We start from the raw sequence: 15,363 nt of genomic DNA on the forward strand, positions 1-15,363 counted from the left end.
GAGAATGAGAACAAGGCACTGGGAGCTGAGAAGTGGTAATTAAGAAACACGATGTTGCAGTCAAAGCGTGTTTTAAGCTTGACCTTACAGTGGTGATGAATGGTTGAAGTCTAGCTCATGATGTATGAGCAGGGAGTCATGAATGTTACTGGCCAACTGCAAGGTATGAGGTAATTAATCATAACATAGGCCGAGTCCATTTTTAATTAACAGTGAAATGTATGGTGTTGCTTGTCTTCAGTACAAGGGGTAAGGAGGAGCCCGAGCATGACATTTCTATCAGTGTTGGACATTTAGCTTGGCTTATTAGCGAGCTAAGTGTCAACATAGTAAAATAACGACATTATTTCCAATGAAGTACAATTATACTATTGATCAGTCAAAGATAACACGACAAACGCGTGACATTTTGATATAATAGATTAGATTAGATTAGATTAAACTGTATTGTCATTGCAGAGTACGAGTACCAGACGAAGTGCCGTTTAGCAGTTTAGTTGGGGGGAGATTGCTCAACATGGTGTGTGGGGTGGGGAGCATTGTTTATCAGAGTGACAGCTCTGTGAAAGAAGCTGTTCTGGAGCCTGCTTGTTACGAGGGGAGTCAGTATTAACGACTGGGATCTGAGGATCCTGTACTTCCTGAGTCTCTTAGATGGGAGGGGATCAACACAGACTGTGGCTTGGGTGCGAGGTATGCTCGATGATGCTTGCCGCCATCCACCTTCCGGTCGGACACAGTGCAGTTGCCATACTACACTGTGATGCAGTTGGTTAAGATGCTCCAAATGGTGTAGTGGTAGATGTTGGCTAGAATCCTGGGAGACAGCTGGGCTGTCTTCAATCTCCTCAGGAAGTATAGGTGGCCCAGGACCAATCTCTCGACGCACTTCATGGCGATGGAGGTGAGCGCAATGGGGCGGAAGTCATCCAGGGCCGCTGCTTTGGCACCGCCACGATGGTTGCTGACTTGAAGCACGTGGGGACAACTGCCTGGGCCAGTGACAGGTTTAAAAATGTGAAAAACCTGGCCAGCAGTGTATCGTACGCTCTGAGCACCTGGCTAGGAATGTCGTCAGGGCCAGCAACTTTTCATACAGTCAGTTTGCTCAGTGCACGGTAGACATTGGTGGTGGAGAGTGTGTGGTAGACATTGGTGGTAGACATTGGTGGTAGACAGTGTGTGGTGGAGAGTGTGTGGTAGACATTGGTGGTAGACATTGGTGGTGGAGAGTGTGTGGTAGACATTGGTGGTAGACATTGGTGGTAGACAGTGTGTGGTGGAGAGTGTGTGGTAGACATTGGTGGTGGACAGTGTGTGGTAGACATTGGTGGTAGAGAGTGTGAGGGCCTGGCCATCTCGGGGGGGCTCGGCATCAAACATGTTGAAGGCATTAGTAGCACGTATGAGCACCGTGTTCTTATCTAATTTTTTTTAGTGCTATCCTTTTTTTCATACGGCTCATACTTTGGTGGTATATGATCTGTCCTCTCCCAAAACCACTTCAGTTCAAGACGGGGGCCCCATTTAATGCATCGATTTATCGTACGTGGTGTTCCAGTTACCGGCTCTCTTTTCCAAAGAGCAATACATCTCCACAGGTCAACTCATCACATCCATATAATCACTCATGTCCTAGTATTCCGGTCCAGACACAGAGTATTCCTGGAAGTAACGGGGGGGGGGGAGCATCCCAGCCATGTTGTAGGTTAAGTTACAGAGCGGGGGATAATCACATCAGGCACGGAAGGTGTTTCAGGCAGCCACTGTGACACCTGTCTGGTACAGAGCTGGCTCGGGCAGCTGGAGGAACAGAAGGGCTTGATATGAAGAGAAAGTGGATGCCGCTCGGTTGACTGACCCCGGAACCTGAGCCAAATTATTTACAATCAAAGCTGCGTGTCATATCTGCTTAGCATTCAGGGTAGGAGTTATTCGCTGCAATGGTGCTGAATGTCAATGCCGAAAGACACTGTGATGAGTTTGAGAGCGGGCACTATTATGTCATGACTATCAGCGAAGAATATAGGAAGTAATGAGAGGTAGCAGATGTCGTGCTTATACTGAAGGACATTGTGACACCGAACCACAATCTCTACCTGTGTAGTCAAGATACGCCAAATGTTATTGTATTGAATATCGTGTCGCATATAATCATCCATAGAGCACTTAATCATCTGGAACATCAACACAAATACACTTCAGAAGTCAATGAAGGCACAGCAAACATGACGTGTACAAGACTGATGAAGATGCGATAAACAATTGGTACTCTATGACATCATTCTATTCTTTCACTGAGTTGCAATTTTCAAAATGCATCCATATATTCATAAGTAGCCTATTTTGGATGTAAAGAAAGAAGCTGCGATTCCCCAGTACCCAGGCAGTATAGTACAATCAAGTCCTGGGATGACACACTGAGCCATGACCTCGGGGCTGTCAACTGCCGGCGCAAGCTGGCACGGCTTAAATCAGAGGAACAGGAAGACAGGAAGTGGGAATTGGGTTCCACAGCAAACTGAACCAGCCATCGCTGGCCCTGTAACCAGAGCAACACACTTTTTATGGAGGGCAAATTGGGCTCCATATGTTAATTTGTGAAATTGAAGAAAAAGAAAAGATGAATGTTTCAATTTCGATTTGGATCTGTTTTTTTATTTTATTTTGAAACAGGCAAACTCACTTTTTTCTATTCCAAACAATGATTTGTCTGCTGTATGAAACGCATGTAAAGTAAGGTTGTGGCTTTGGATTAGTTAAATAATTCAAATGTATAATCAGGAAAGAGAGGTTATAATACTGGAGAGGTTTAATTTAAATAATGTCCTCATGAATGAGAGAGAAGGGATCACCATTATGTTATGTATGTAGGTCATCAAGTAGAGGTATCTTTTGTCTGCCTGGCAGACAGTGGTGGAACTCTAAGGTTCATGCAAGGGATGTCCATATTGAGAGAGGCAGCTGTCACCGAAGGGAAGTGGCACATCAAACACAACTCACCTTTCATATCCCCCAAATCCACCATTGTATCACTCTCCTCCCCCACATCTTTTGGGGGGCAGGGTAATGTAGGTATTGGCGTTTCAGTAAGCCTCGTGGTGGAGTTGTTTTTGATGTATTTGTTTCTGGTGATTTTTGTTGTTGTTGCTTTTTTCCTTATTCTGGGGTGGTTATTTATTTGTTGGTGAATATAGTCATTTGCTGTTGGAAGGTAGGTCATAGACAAGCACTGCCTCTGCTCATTTCTAGGCCAAGCTACACCACATCAAATATGATTTGATAACATCTAGCTTGACATCTCTTAGCAGCACATTTCTCCAGGAACCATGCATATATTACATATTATTCTAAAAACAAACTCTCTAAATACAGAACATCATCATATTATGGTACCCTAGGACTACACAAGTGTTTTTTGTCACACTGTAACGTGACACTTTCCCTGGCATCACTTCAGTCTCACATCTCAAGTGTGCAGGGGAGCTTGTCGAGAGCACGCAGGAGATAATGCAGAGTGATAATATTGATCGAGCAGAGAGAGTTGAGCGCTCAATGAAAAGGGTTGAGTGAACAGAGAGAGTTGAGTGAACAGAGAGAGTTGAGTGAACACAGAGAGTTGAGTGAACACAGAGAGTTGAGTGAACAGAGAGAGTTGAGTGAACATAGAGGGTTGAGTGAACACAGAGAGTTGAGTGAACAGAGAGAGTTGAGTGAACATAGAGGGTTGAGTGAACATAGAGAGTTGAGTGAACATAGAGGGTTGAGTGAACATAGAGGGTTGAGTGAACATAGAGGGTTGAGTGAACAGAGAGAGTTGAGTGAACATAGAGGGTTGAGTGAACATAGAGAGTTGAGTGAACATGGAGAGTTGAGTGAACAGAGAGGGTTGAGTGAACAGAGAACAGAGAGAGTTGAGTGAACATAGAGGGTTGAGTGAACATAGAGAGTTGAGTGAACATAGAGAGTTGAGTGAACATAGAGGGTTGAGTGAACATAGAGAGTTGAGTGAACATGGAGAGTTGAGTGAACAGAGAGAGTTGAGTGAACATAGAGAGTTGAGTGAACATAGAGAGTTGAGTGAACAGAGAGGGTTGAGTGAACACAGAGAGTTGAGTGAACAGAGAGAGTTGAGTGAACATAGAGAGTTGAGTGAACACAGAGAGTTGAGTGAACATAGAGAGTTGAGTGAACAGAGAGAGTTGAGTGAACACAGAGAGTTGAGTGAACAGAGAGAGTTGAGTGAACATAGAGAGTTGAGTGAACATAGAGAGTTGAGTGAACATAGAGAGTTGAGTGAACATAGAGAGTTGAGTGAACAGAGAGAGTTGAGTGAACACAGAGAGTTGAGTGAACATAGAGAGTTGAGTGAACATAGAGAGTTGAGTGAACATAGAGAGTTGAGTGAACATAGAGAGTTGAGTGAACAGAGAGAGTTGAGTGAACAGAGAGAGTTGAGTGAACATAGAGAGTTGAGTGAACAGAGAGAGTTGAGTGAACATAGAGGGTTGAGTGAACATAGAGAGTTGAGTGAACAGAGAGAGTTGAGTGAACATAGAGAGTTGAGTGAACATAGAGAGTTGAGTGAACAGAGAGGGTTGAGTGAACACAGAGAGTTGAGTGAACAGAGAGAGTTGAGTGAACATAGAGAGTTGAGTGAACATAGAGAGTTGAGTGAACAGAGAGAGTTGAGTGAACATAGAGAGTTGAGTGAACATAGAGAGTTGAGCACTCAGAGAAATGTTACGTGCCTCTTAACATTAGGAGAGCCACGCTATGTTCATCTACCTTTAGCACCCCCGATTCACCCCAAAAGGAAACTAAAAAGGCAATAAACAACAGCAAAGAGACAAAAACAAAAACAAAACAAAAAATTACAAAAATGTGTGTGCAATGGGGGAGGGGGAGGGGGGGGCATTACCACGATCAACAACCACGTAGATGTAAGAGTTCATAAATAAATAAATAAATACCTGTTTCTAGCTTCCAACCTCCTGTCAGATGTCTAGCTTGCAGCATCCAGCCAGATCATCTTGGCTATGCGTCTTCTCTGAGGTTATATTGATGCAATCATAGCCATCATACCTATCTAGCTAGGTCCTTAACTTGAGTTACTGCGTCTAAATTGCATACACTTCCCTGTGTAAGTAATGGGATTTCTTTCTTCTTTTAGCTCTACACTCCAAAAGTTTGGATTTTACAATCACTTATAGACAGATATTATTCTACACTGCAAAGAGTCAAAAAATAAATAAAATAAAAATGGGGGAAATATTACTTAAAAATAACTAATAACCAATAATTGTAGGTGACGTACAAAAAAATGGCAAACAGCAGCTGGGGTGACGTGCACTGCGAGGATGGTTTGAAACAGGCTCCTTAGGGCAGGGCTGAAGTCGTTCTAAGCTAAAAAAAAAAAAAACATTCATTAAAGAAGAGCCAGGCTGAGGTTTGCAAAAGACCATAAGGATGTGACTGTAAAGGACTGGAGTACGGTCATCTTCTCTGGTGAATCCAATGTTTAGCTTTTCCCAACACCTGGGCCATATTCCACAAAGCTCGATAAAGTTCTAAGCCTCGATAAAGTTCTAAGCCAAGGAAATGTTAGCTTGCGTTCGGTGCCATCAATGTGGCTCAAATAATTCGCTGCTTGTTTGAGCTCCTTCTGAGTCAGATATAATTAGCCTGGTCCCGACCAGGCTAAAACACAGGCTATAGTCATCCGTGCGTCAAAAAAGGCTCACAGGCGGAAACTAAACCCTGAACGAAAGTTCCTCATGTGTCTTTTAGGAAATATTAGTTCCCACTTCACACGAGATAGATAGATTAGATAGTTTGATTAGATAGTTTGACTGTGTGATAGATAGATAATTTGATATTTTGAAAGTGTGATCGATCGATAGATAGTTTGATTGTGTGATAGATAATTTGATATTTTGAAAGTGTGATCGATCGATAGATAGTTTGATTGTGTGATAGATAACTTGATATTTTGAAAGTGTGATAGATAAATCGATAGATCAATAAAGAAAAGAGTGTAAAAAAAAAGAAGTAATTGTCTCAACTTGCATTACCGTCATCACAGCGGTCTGGCTGGCGTAGTGGTAAGACTGCGGACTCGAGTTCCAAAGGTTGGGAGTTCGAGCCTTGACTAAGTCATTCATTTTTTTTTATTTACATTTAACCGAAGATTTCATGCAAAGGTTTCAAACACCATTGTAATCGTGTCAGTTCTTGTAAATTAGCCTGCACCATAATTTTATAGCCTACAATACTTTTTTAGATGAGATTTTAGATTAGATTCAGACAACGAAATGCAGTAAAAAGTGCCTCTGAAGAGGGATTCGAACCACTGATATAAAATGACGAATAAATCCTATGGCAGCAGTCAATATCACTAGGCCATTGTGGCGATATGACGGTTTGTAGCCTGCTGCGGATATCACCACAGTAGTAATATTCATTTATTAAAATATGAACATATAACAATAACTGGGTCTAGTATGACCTCCGCATTTAATCGGTCAGCAATTTCTTGCCAAACCATTTCCCTCGCCTTGTTAATTGCGGCAGTATTGCACTATTTTACATCTTATTTTTCCGTCTTCATAAAAATCAATAATTCGGAATGCTGCGCAAATGTAGTACCCCTGCAGAGTGGAGTATCTTCATTTCGACAGATCGACACTTCAGGGCTTTTTATGTCTGCGTGCACGCGCCCATATCGAAGATTTGTAAGCCTGTCTTCTGTGAACACTGATGACACAAGGCTGATCCTCATTCGAGGAATCACCTGAGGCTTGAATACCAATCTCGAGGTCCCTGAGCGCCGCATTTAATTATAGCGCAGCTATATTAAGCCACCGTTAGTGGAATATGGCCCTGGTAGTCTAATGGTTCGACTGAGACCTGGAGAGGCCTACAAGCCACAGTGAAATTGTGGTGGAGGGTCTGTGATGATCTAGGGGTGCTTCAGCCAGCCTGGAATGGGGCAGATTTGTCTTTGTGAAGGACGCATGAATCATGGCACGTTTAAACACAGTCTAGTAAACACAGTCTGACATAGTTTTGTAAAGAACAGAAGGACTGAAGGGACAATAGTGGTATAATGGTAACTAGAGAGGTACAATTTCTGTGGAAATTGTGAAGTGTGCTTGCCCCTCACAGCCAGTAGGGGGCAGGTCTCCGGCTCTGGAAACCCCCGCCAGCAACACTTTCTGCAGAAATGAAACTCGGGAGGATTTTGTTTCCTCGGAATTAGCAATGACAATGCAGCTTGCAGTGAGTTGTTGGTGACAGTTCAAAACAAGACAGCCAGACACACAGGCAGACAGGTCGGTTAACTTCAAGTGAAGTGAGTATTCATTATGTCTATCGATTTTTAAAGTGATTTTGTGAACATGTATTTGTGTTCCTTGATAAATGTTATAAGGTCTAATGTAGAATATAACCTAATCTATTACATTAAAGAATGACAATACCACTGCCTCAGCAAGGCATTTGTTAATTGGGCTTCTTGGATAAGATAATAAATTGTTCATCATCATCATCATCATCAATCAAGTGCAATTGGTGTCAATTAGTTTCACAGTCCCAAACATTTGAACAGGTGTATGGTTTGAACAGGTGTATGGTGTAAATCTATTTGTTAGGGTTAGGGTTGTTGTCAATAAAGTGAATACTGACAAATGACTTCAAACTTCTAGAAGCTTTATTTAATGCTGCAGCAGAGAGCACATTTAAGTCTGTTATATATATTTTAGACATAGTTAGTTCTGCTCACACTATTCAAGTTGCAACAGGATAACCTGTTTAGTCAGTCTGACCTGTTTTGCATATCCTGCAGGTCAGTGTTACACAACTCTTAATGCCAGCAGCTATGATCAATCATGTCTGTCTCGTGTCTAGTTGAACTTTGAGTGCTTACAGACTGACAGTAAGCACTTGGTTTATTCTGTGCATATTCAGGACCATACATGAACCTTGCATTCAGCAGAGACTTATGGTGTGTGTAGGTTACTAGAGAATGAACAGTGTCGTTATGACAACCACATATCATTGCTGTTTTCTTTGGCCTGTTGCCTGAATTATATGATTGAATAATGTGTGCATATACACTCACCGGCCACTTCATTAAGTACACCTTGCTGGTACCGGGTTGGACCCCCTTTTGCCTTCAGAACTGCTTTAATTCTTCACGGCATTGACTCAACAAGGTTCTGGAAACATTCCTCAGAGATTTGGATCCATATTGACATTATAACATCACACAGCTGCTGCAGAGTTGTCGGCTGTTTAGGTACCGTGTGGTCATCTAGTTATGTGTAGTTATGTGTTTGTAGCCTGTTGATGTTCTATCACAGCATGTTGTGATGTACTAAACATGCAGAGCAGTTATCTGTGATGTTCTTTGTTGTTAGCTAGCTAGCTAGTGTGATGGAGCACAGTCTGAAACCAATTTGTTTTGGTTCAGGGCGATTCTCTCCGCTAGTTGAATTGAGTTGTACCAACATTCAAATAAACATATCTTCAACCCTAATAAACACTCCATGTCAGATGTCTTGAAGGGTTGACTGTTTTTTCCAATAATGTCTCCATCTGTTTTGAAGCTTTTGATTGGTCGAAGTAGCTGCTGAGATGGCAAGAGGACTAGTGATTCTGGGGATCCTTTCCCTGGTTCTGCTGGTTCTACTCGTCACTGCTTATCTTGGAACAGAGAGAGAACAGGACCACGTGCAACGCAAGCACCGACGTACGTGCACACACGCACACACACACACACACACAACCCGCACGCCTGCAAACACACACACACGCACCCATTCACCCACCCACCCACGCACGCACACCTGCAAACACACCCACCAACCCACGCCCACACACAGACACACAGCACACACCCACTTAACTCCATCTGCCACTGTTGTGATCTGAACTACTATCTAACATCCCTCCATTTATTTTCTTTTATTCCACAGAATCAAGGCATCCCTCTGAACATCTGAGGATCGTTGTGGTGGGTAAGACTGGAGCAGGGAAGAGTGCCACAGGTAACACCATCCTGGGGAGGAACGCCTTTAAAGAGGACTCCTCCCCCGAATCTGTAACTGCACTTTGTCAGCAAGAAGATGGAGTCGTGAAGCGGAGGAAGATTACTGTCATTGACACACCAGGGATCTTTGACACAGGAAAGACTGAGGAAGAAGTGAAAGAGAAAATAGAGGAGTGTATTGAGATGTCTCTCCCAGGCCCCCATGCGTTCCTGCTGGTGGTCAGGCTGGGCGTCAGGTTCACAAAGGAGGAGAGGGACACCGTGAAGTGGATCCAGGAGAACTTTGGAGAGGAGGCTCCAAAGTACACCACGGTCCTGTTCACACACCCAGATCTGCTGGGGAACAAGCCAGTTCACCAGTTTCTGAAGGAGAGTAATGAGCTATGGAAGCTCATTACCAGCTGTGGGGGCCGATATCATGTCTTCAGCAATAAAAAGAGACCTGACCTCACACAGGTCACAGAGCTGCTGGAGAAGATAGAGGAAATGGTAGAGGACAATGGAGGAAGTCACTACACCAGTGAAATGTACCAAAAGGCCCAGGAAAAGGTCAATGAGGAGAGAAAGAGTATAGAACGAAAACGTTATATTTATAAAGTGGCAAAAGTTGTTGGTGGTATCGCAATAGGAGTAGCGGCCTGGCTCCCTTCAGGTCTATTGGCAGGAGTAGGAACAGTTATAGCTGCTTTTGGCGTTTCTGACTACTTTTTTGACCAGGCCTCCACTTAGTCCCTCCATCTTGTCTCGTCTCTGACTACTTTTGATTAGGGTTGGGTATCGTTTGGGTTTTATCCGGTACCGGTACCTAACCGATACTTTAAAAACGGTACCGGTACCAAAACGGTACTTAATTCGGTACCAAAACGGTACTTAATTCGGTACTTTTGATTTTTTTAAAAGACATATATATATAATAATAACACGGTCGACAACATTAAACAGCTTTTCACTTTTTTATTGCTGAGGCACAATATATATTAGTTAAATATACACTCAAATTAAAATAAATAAAAATAAAACTCCCACCTCAGCAATTCTTTTGCAAAAAGATCAGAATATTTGCCTTCTCTGGCCAAATACGACACCTCTCTTGACTATGACTAGTCTATGACTAGACTTTTCTGTTACTGTTTTATATATATATATATATGTTTTTTTTTGCATTATTCGAGGTCTGAAAACACTGCATATGTTGTTATTTTGATCAGTTGACATTTTCTGCAAATAAATGCTCTAAATGACAATATTTTTATTTGAGATTTGGTAGAAAATGTTGTCAGTAGTTTATACAATACAATAATAATGGTCATTTTACTTAAACACATACCTAAATACTAAAACCAGTCACCACTAAAACTGATCATTTCGCAATGGTCTCTTAATCTTTTCCAGAGCTGCATGTATATCGGCAAACCTTAACATTCATTAAACTAATCAACAATACGTTCAACTGGCACTAGGCTGCATGGTGTTATGTATAACAAGAATAGGATTAGCTGGCTCCCTTAGCAAGTGTACAGAGATCATATCCGGCGAGTGCAGGTACATTTCAAGCTAGTGCAGTCAAGTAACCGTGAGCAGGTCGACAGTCTATTCCACCTTTGTCTCTGAGCTCTCTTTCAGCACATGCACAATATCCTCTGCGCTCTCTACTCTTTTGTCCAAGCGCTCAACTCTCTCCACGTTCACTCTGTGTCCTCTACTTTTTATTTCTCTGAGCACTGAATGATGCCTGCTGTGTGCTTGAATTGTGAGACAAATATATAATATTATTGAATACTCGGCTGTATGAAACAGGGTACTTTACTCTTGATGGCAAATTTGACTGTCATATTATTGTGAAGTTAGTACTAATCGGGGAGTTTTCTCCAATTGGGCCAGTGTGGTGCTATTTCAGACACCAATGGGGTCACTAACATTCACAGCTTACATCGTTGAGCAATGGCCACTTCTCTGTATTAACGAGGACTACTGTTGTTTAAATGGATTGTTAATGGATTAAAAATGGATTAAATGGATTGCTTGATTATATCATTGGATTCAATTAGCATTATAGTCACACACATGCAAACACATACAGGGTTAGTTGATGTATCATTGTCTCATTATTCACACCTTTGTTGAACAATAGTTATACATAACAATGTTGGTGATAAATGTAATTGAAAATGCTTTCAACAACCACTGATAATAACAACAACATATTGTATTAGTTTAGATTATTCATCATTTCCTATGATTCCCCAGGCAACTAGGAAACACATTTTACTGTTGGCTGTGGGGAAGAGGGTATTCTAATGAGTTGCACACCTTGGAGAGCCATGTCTTATCTTCACTCTGGCACATGATTGACTCGGTGTCAAACTCTTTCATTCTCACTGTCGGCTATTTATGCATTTTCTCCAAAGCTGAACTCAGTATGCTGAGAAGTGTGCTGTTCATCTGGCAACATGCCTCAGAAAACAAGTTCTCACAAGATGTGACCCAATGCGCTTCGCATGATGACAGAACACACAAGCAGGCAAGGGCAAAAAACCTGTACACTGTGTAGCCAGGAAAACTCCCTTGCAGCTCTCTACTCATACAGCGACTACTACCAGTTTGCCTACCAGCACACAGCAGCGGACCCCAAACCCCCCCCCCCAGGGGACCCCAGCCGCCCCACACACCCGACCCGCCCCACCACCAGGACACCCGACCCAACAAACCAAGCACAGACCATAATAGCCCCGCACTTAGCAAGCCAAACCAGGTGCGCCGGCGGCGGAACAGACCAAACACGCGGCCGGGGGCCCCCGAGGAGAGGTCCGAGAACCACCAGCGCACAGAAGGCAAGTAAGGGTGAAAAACCTGTACACCTGTACAGCGTGTATCCGGGAAAATCCCCCTGCAGCCTCTCTACTCATAGAGCGACTACCTCCAGTTTGCTTATCAGGGTTAAGTCATTAAAGTCATTTCCTCGTCGTCGGAACTGCTTTGTCCAGCGCGGGGCACAGATCTTGGTGCAGGTCCTGGTACTGGTACTGGTACAGCCTGGTACTGGTAGAGTTTAGTACAGCCTGGTCCTGGTACAGCCTGGTACTGGTCCAGGTGCTACTGGCAGCTATCCGTGCCCCATCAGCACCCACGTCCTCTTTTCCTGTCAACAGAAGATCTCAAGCGCAATTATGACGCAACAGCACAGTAATCCTAGTTCTATAATCTCTATTTTTGGTCTCCCTCTTTTTGTGACTTAATTCATCAATAACCTGCTTGCTTAGGTCTTTCAGTTGACTGTCCCTCAATATGACACACACCTTCTACCTTTTAGCTGGAAAAACACTATTTAATCATGCCTGTACTGTACTACCTGTCCTGCCTGAGGATACTGGCAGGCACATAGCCCCGCCTTCTACACATCCTATTCGGTTGTTAAGTCGTGACGTGTTTCCGGGTCCAAAGTTGGCTGAGGCGCTCTCTTCGAAATGCCTCAGTAATAATAATAATAAATTATATTTATATAGCGCTTTTCCGAGGCTCAAAGACCCTGACAATATGGGGAAAACGGTAAAGTGCTGTGTCCCTTGTTGTATGAATAGATCCAAGTCTAAATTTCTGGTTTGGACCCGGAAATTGCTAAACGTCACGTTTGACGTCAGACTTAACAACCGAATAAAGGCTCTTCAGTTACAGTTAAAGTCACCCGGCTGTCATTTCGGCATGGCAAGTTGGTATCTGTGGGGTGCACCACCTTATCTGTACTCTTATGAAGGGAGGGCACCATTGTGTCCAGTCAAGGGCAGTGTCCCCTCTGTGGGAACTGTCTCTGGCTCTTGAGGTGCTCATAAGTGACCGCTTCCAACCTCTGCAGACTGTTGACATCATGTTGTCTCATGAGACTGCATTATTGCTCGTGTTGGCCACAGCCAAGCTTGTGAGTGTGCGCTTTCGGTCCAGCCTATATGTACGTAATTTGGCCCAGCCTATATGTACGTAGTTTGGCCCTGACGACATTAAGGTTATGTTACATCCTAACGCAACATTCATTCAAAGTCATCTTCATGGGGTACCACAGTCACCACAGTCACCTCCCTCTTTCCATTTCCTTGGAGCAGGAGTGTATGCATATCCTGTTGTTCAGCACGTTGCATGTTGAAACGGCCAGGGACAGGGTTGTTCAAAGGTTTGTGATCAATGGATTGTCTCCTTTGCAAACCCGGCATTCAGTTGGATGCATCAGTGGATGTACTGAATGTATCAGTAATGCACATTTTAGTAAATGAAAATATACTGTATTATACTTCAACCACATCCTTAATATAAACCATGTATCCACCATACACTGTAAGCAGAGCAGTTGTATTCTGGTACCTCACCAAATAGTACAGAAATCCCAGGGCATTTTGATGTAACGATGGGGCTGAAACTCTTCCTTGCTGTGCAGACAGCATTTGTTGGGGAGGTACAAAGATGTCTGGAGCTGGGGAACAGCTGGCCCTGCTCACTTTGATGGGGAGATTGCCAAATGTGATTAAACCAATTCCAAAAAGAGCCTTTTGCAACATATGTCTAGTAAATACCAGTATCAAGATTATCTTTCATTGGTTGAAATTGCTATATTCCAAGGTGATAGGTGTTGACATAATCGAAGTGATTTTTCAGTGGGGAGGTCATATGAAGTCTGCTTCCCAACTATGTCTACATTTTGCCTTTGCAAGTATACGACAACAGGCAACTAGTTAAAATGGTTTCTATAAATTAATCTACAGATTAATAGGATGTGGAAATTCGATATTTATTCATTTTGATCATTTCAAAGTGGAAGGTTTTTAAACTATTTATAAAAGAAACCAAATATCAGATGTTATTAACTGATACATCATTGCCATCCACTGATACATACAATTGTCACTGTCTTATACTCTAAAACTTGTGTATTTTGTTCTGTAAAAAGCAGTTTTTGGGAGAGGTCACATATCATTGTGTGGAGTATGAAAGTTCATGTTCATGAGTCAACAATTGGGTATTTGGGTGGATGACAGCCTCTCTTTTAGAGTGCATATTAATAACCTAGTAAAGAAACTGAAGATGGGCTGGGTTTGTATTATGGAAATAAAGCCTGCCTCAATTTAGCAGCTAGGAAAACACTTGTTCAGGCTTCTAAGTGATACTCTAGACTATGTGGACATGATATGCATGCTTGCTGCAACTGTGTATCACAGTTCTCTATGCTTTTATCCAACTCATTGTCCCATAAACATCAGTGTGTAATTTATTATTGGGTTTCCTGGCCTTCATTAAGCCTAAGGAGACAGAAGACTGGTGCATCTTTATTTACAAAGCCACACTGGGCAAAATCTCATGTCACTCACCAACAGCTGTTGTGATTTTCGCTCCACTAGATGATTGCTCTACCGGGTGCCCAGGATTCGCTTGGAACTTGGCAGAGCAGCTTTCTCTTATTTTGCGCCCTGGTCATGGAATAACCTCCAGAACACACTACGTCTTAATAATCTCATCTCCCTGGGAGAGTTCAAAGCTCTGATTATGAATTGTGTGACAGAAGAGTGCAATTGCTATTCCTAAGATGGATTTTATAATATTTATCTGTTGTCCCTTGTCTGTTTTTATGTTTTATTCTCCAATTTTGTAACCTTGTACTTGTACTGGTGTGCTAGTGTGGCCAGGTCTCCCTCAAAAGAGACATTTTAATCTCAAGAGATCTCCTGGTTAAATGAAGGCTAGATAAAATAAATAAAAAGAGCTCTCTGGAGAGAAAGTTTCTCACCAGCGTGGTAAAGAAAATAAGTTATCGAACTGATATCTTTCACATATCCAGTCAAGCTGGCCAGTGTGCTGCAGTGGGACAATTGATTTTGGTTTCCACATTGCTGGATGCAGAATCGAGCCATTAGGGTAAACCACTATTCATTCTGTGGAACATATGAAAGTGGCTGTTGGAGTTCATTAGCATAATATGGATGCTCATCATGCATCAATCTGAACCGATTAACGCCCCCCTCCCCCGTCCCTCCCTGCCCCCCTCCCCCATCCCTCCCTGCCCACCTCCCCTCAGAGGGCCAACACTAAAGTGACCGCCGTCTGTGAGGATGAATATGGCGGCTCCATTCATCCAGTTAAAAACTGTAATGTTATGGCAGATGGTAGGGAGGGGAGAGGGACATGACCCATCAGACTGATGGAATTGCAAACACACACAGACACACACACACATACACAAAGCAGCCTACGTAGACCCCCAAACCGGAACATGGAATTCTTTCTTTTACATTATTTGATTACATAGATTATATCTGTTAATTTATCTGTGC

The 15,363-nt window shown here is 42.8% G+C and overlaps 1 pseudogene across 1 annotated transcript; it reads left to right on the forward strand.

Moving 5' to 3' along the window:
* The first annotated feature begins 957 nt into the window (after positions 1–957).
* On the forward strand, positions 958–11,891 carry LOC308174243 (GTPase IMAP family member 9-like; annotated as a pseudogene). The gene is made up of 4 exons: positions 958–1,098; positions 7,168–7,281; positions 8,979–9,601; positions 11,742–11,891. The product of its transcript is annotated as a GTPase IMAP family member 9-like (transcript).
* Positions 11,892–15,363: the final 3,472 nt, after the last annotated feature.

The sequence above is a fragment of the Nansenia antarctica genome (genome assembly GCF_963989245.1).
Source record: "Nansenia antarctica genome assembly, chromosome: 19".
Lineage (NCBI taxonomy): Eukaryota > Metazoa > Chordata > Actinopteri > Argentiniformes > Microstomatidae > Nansenia > Nansenia antarctica.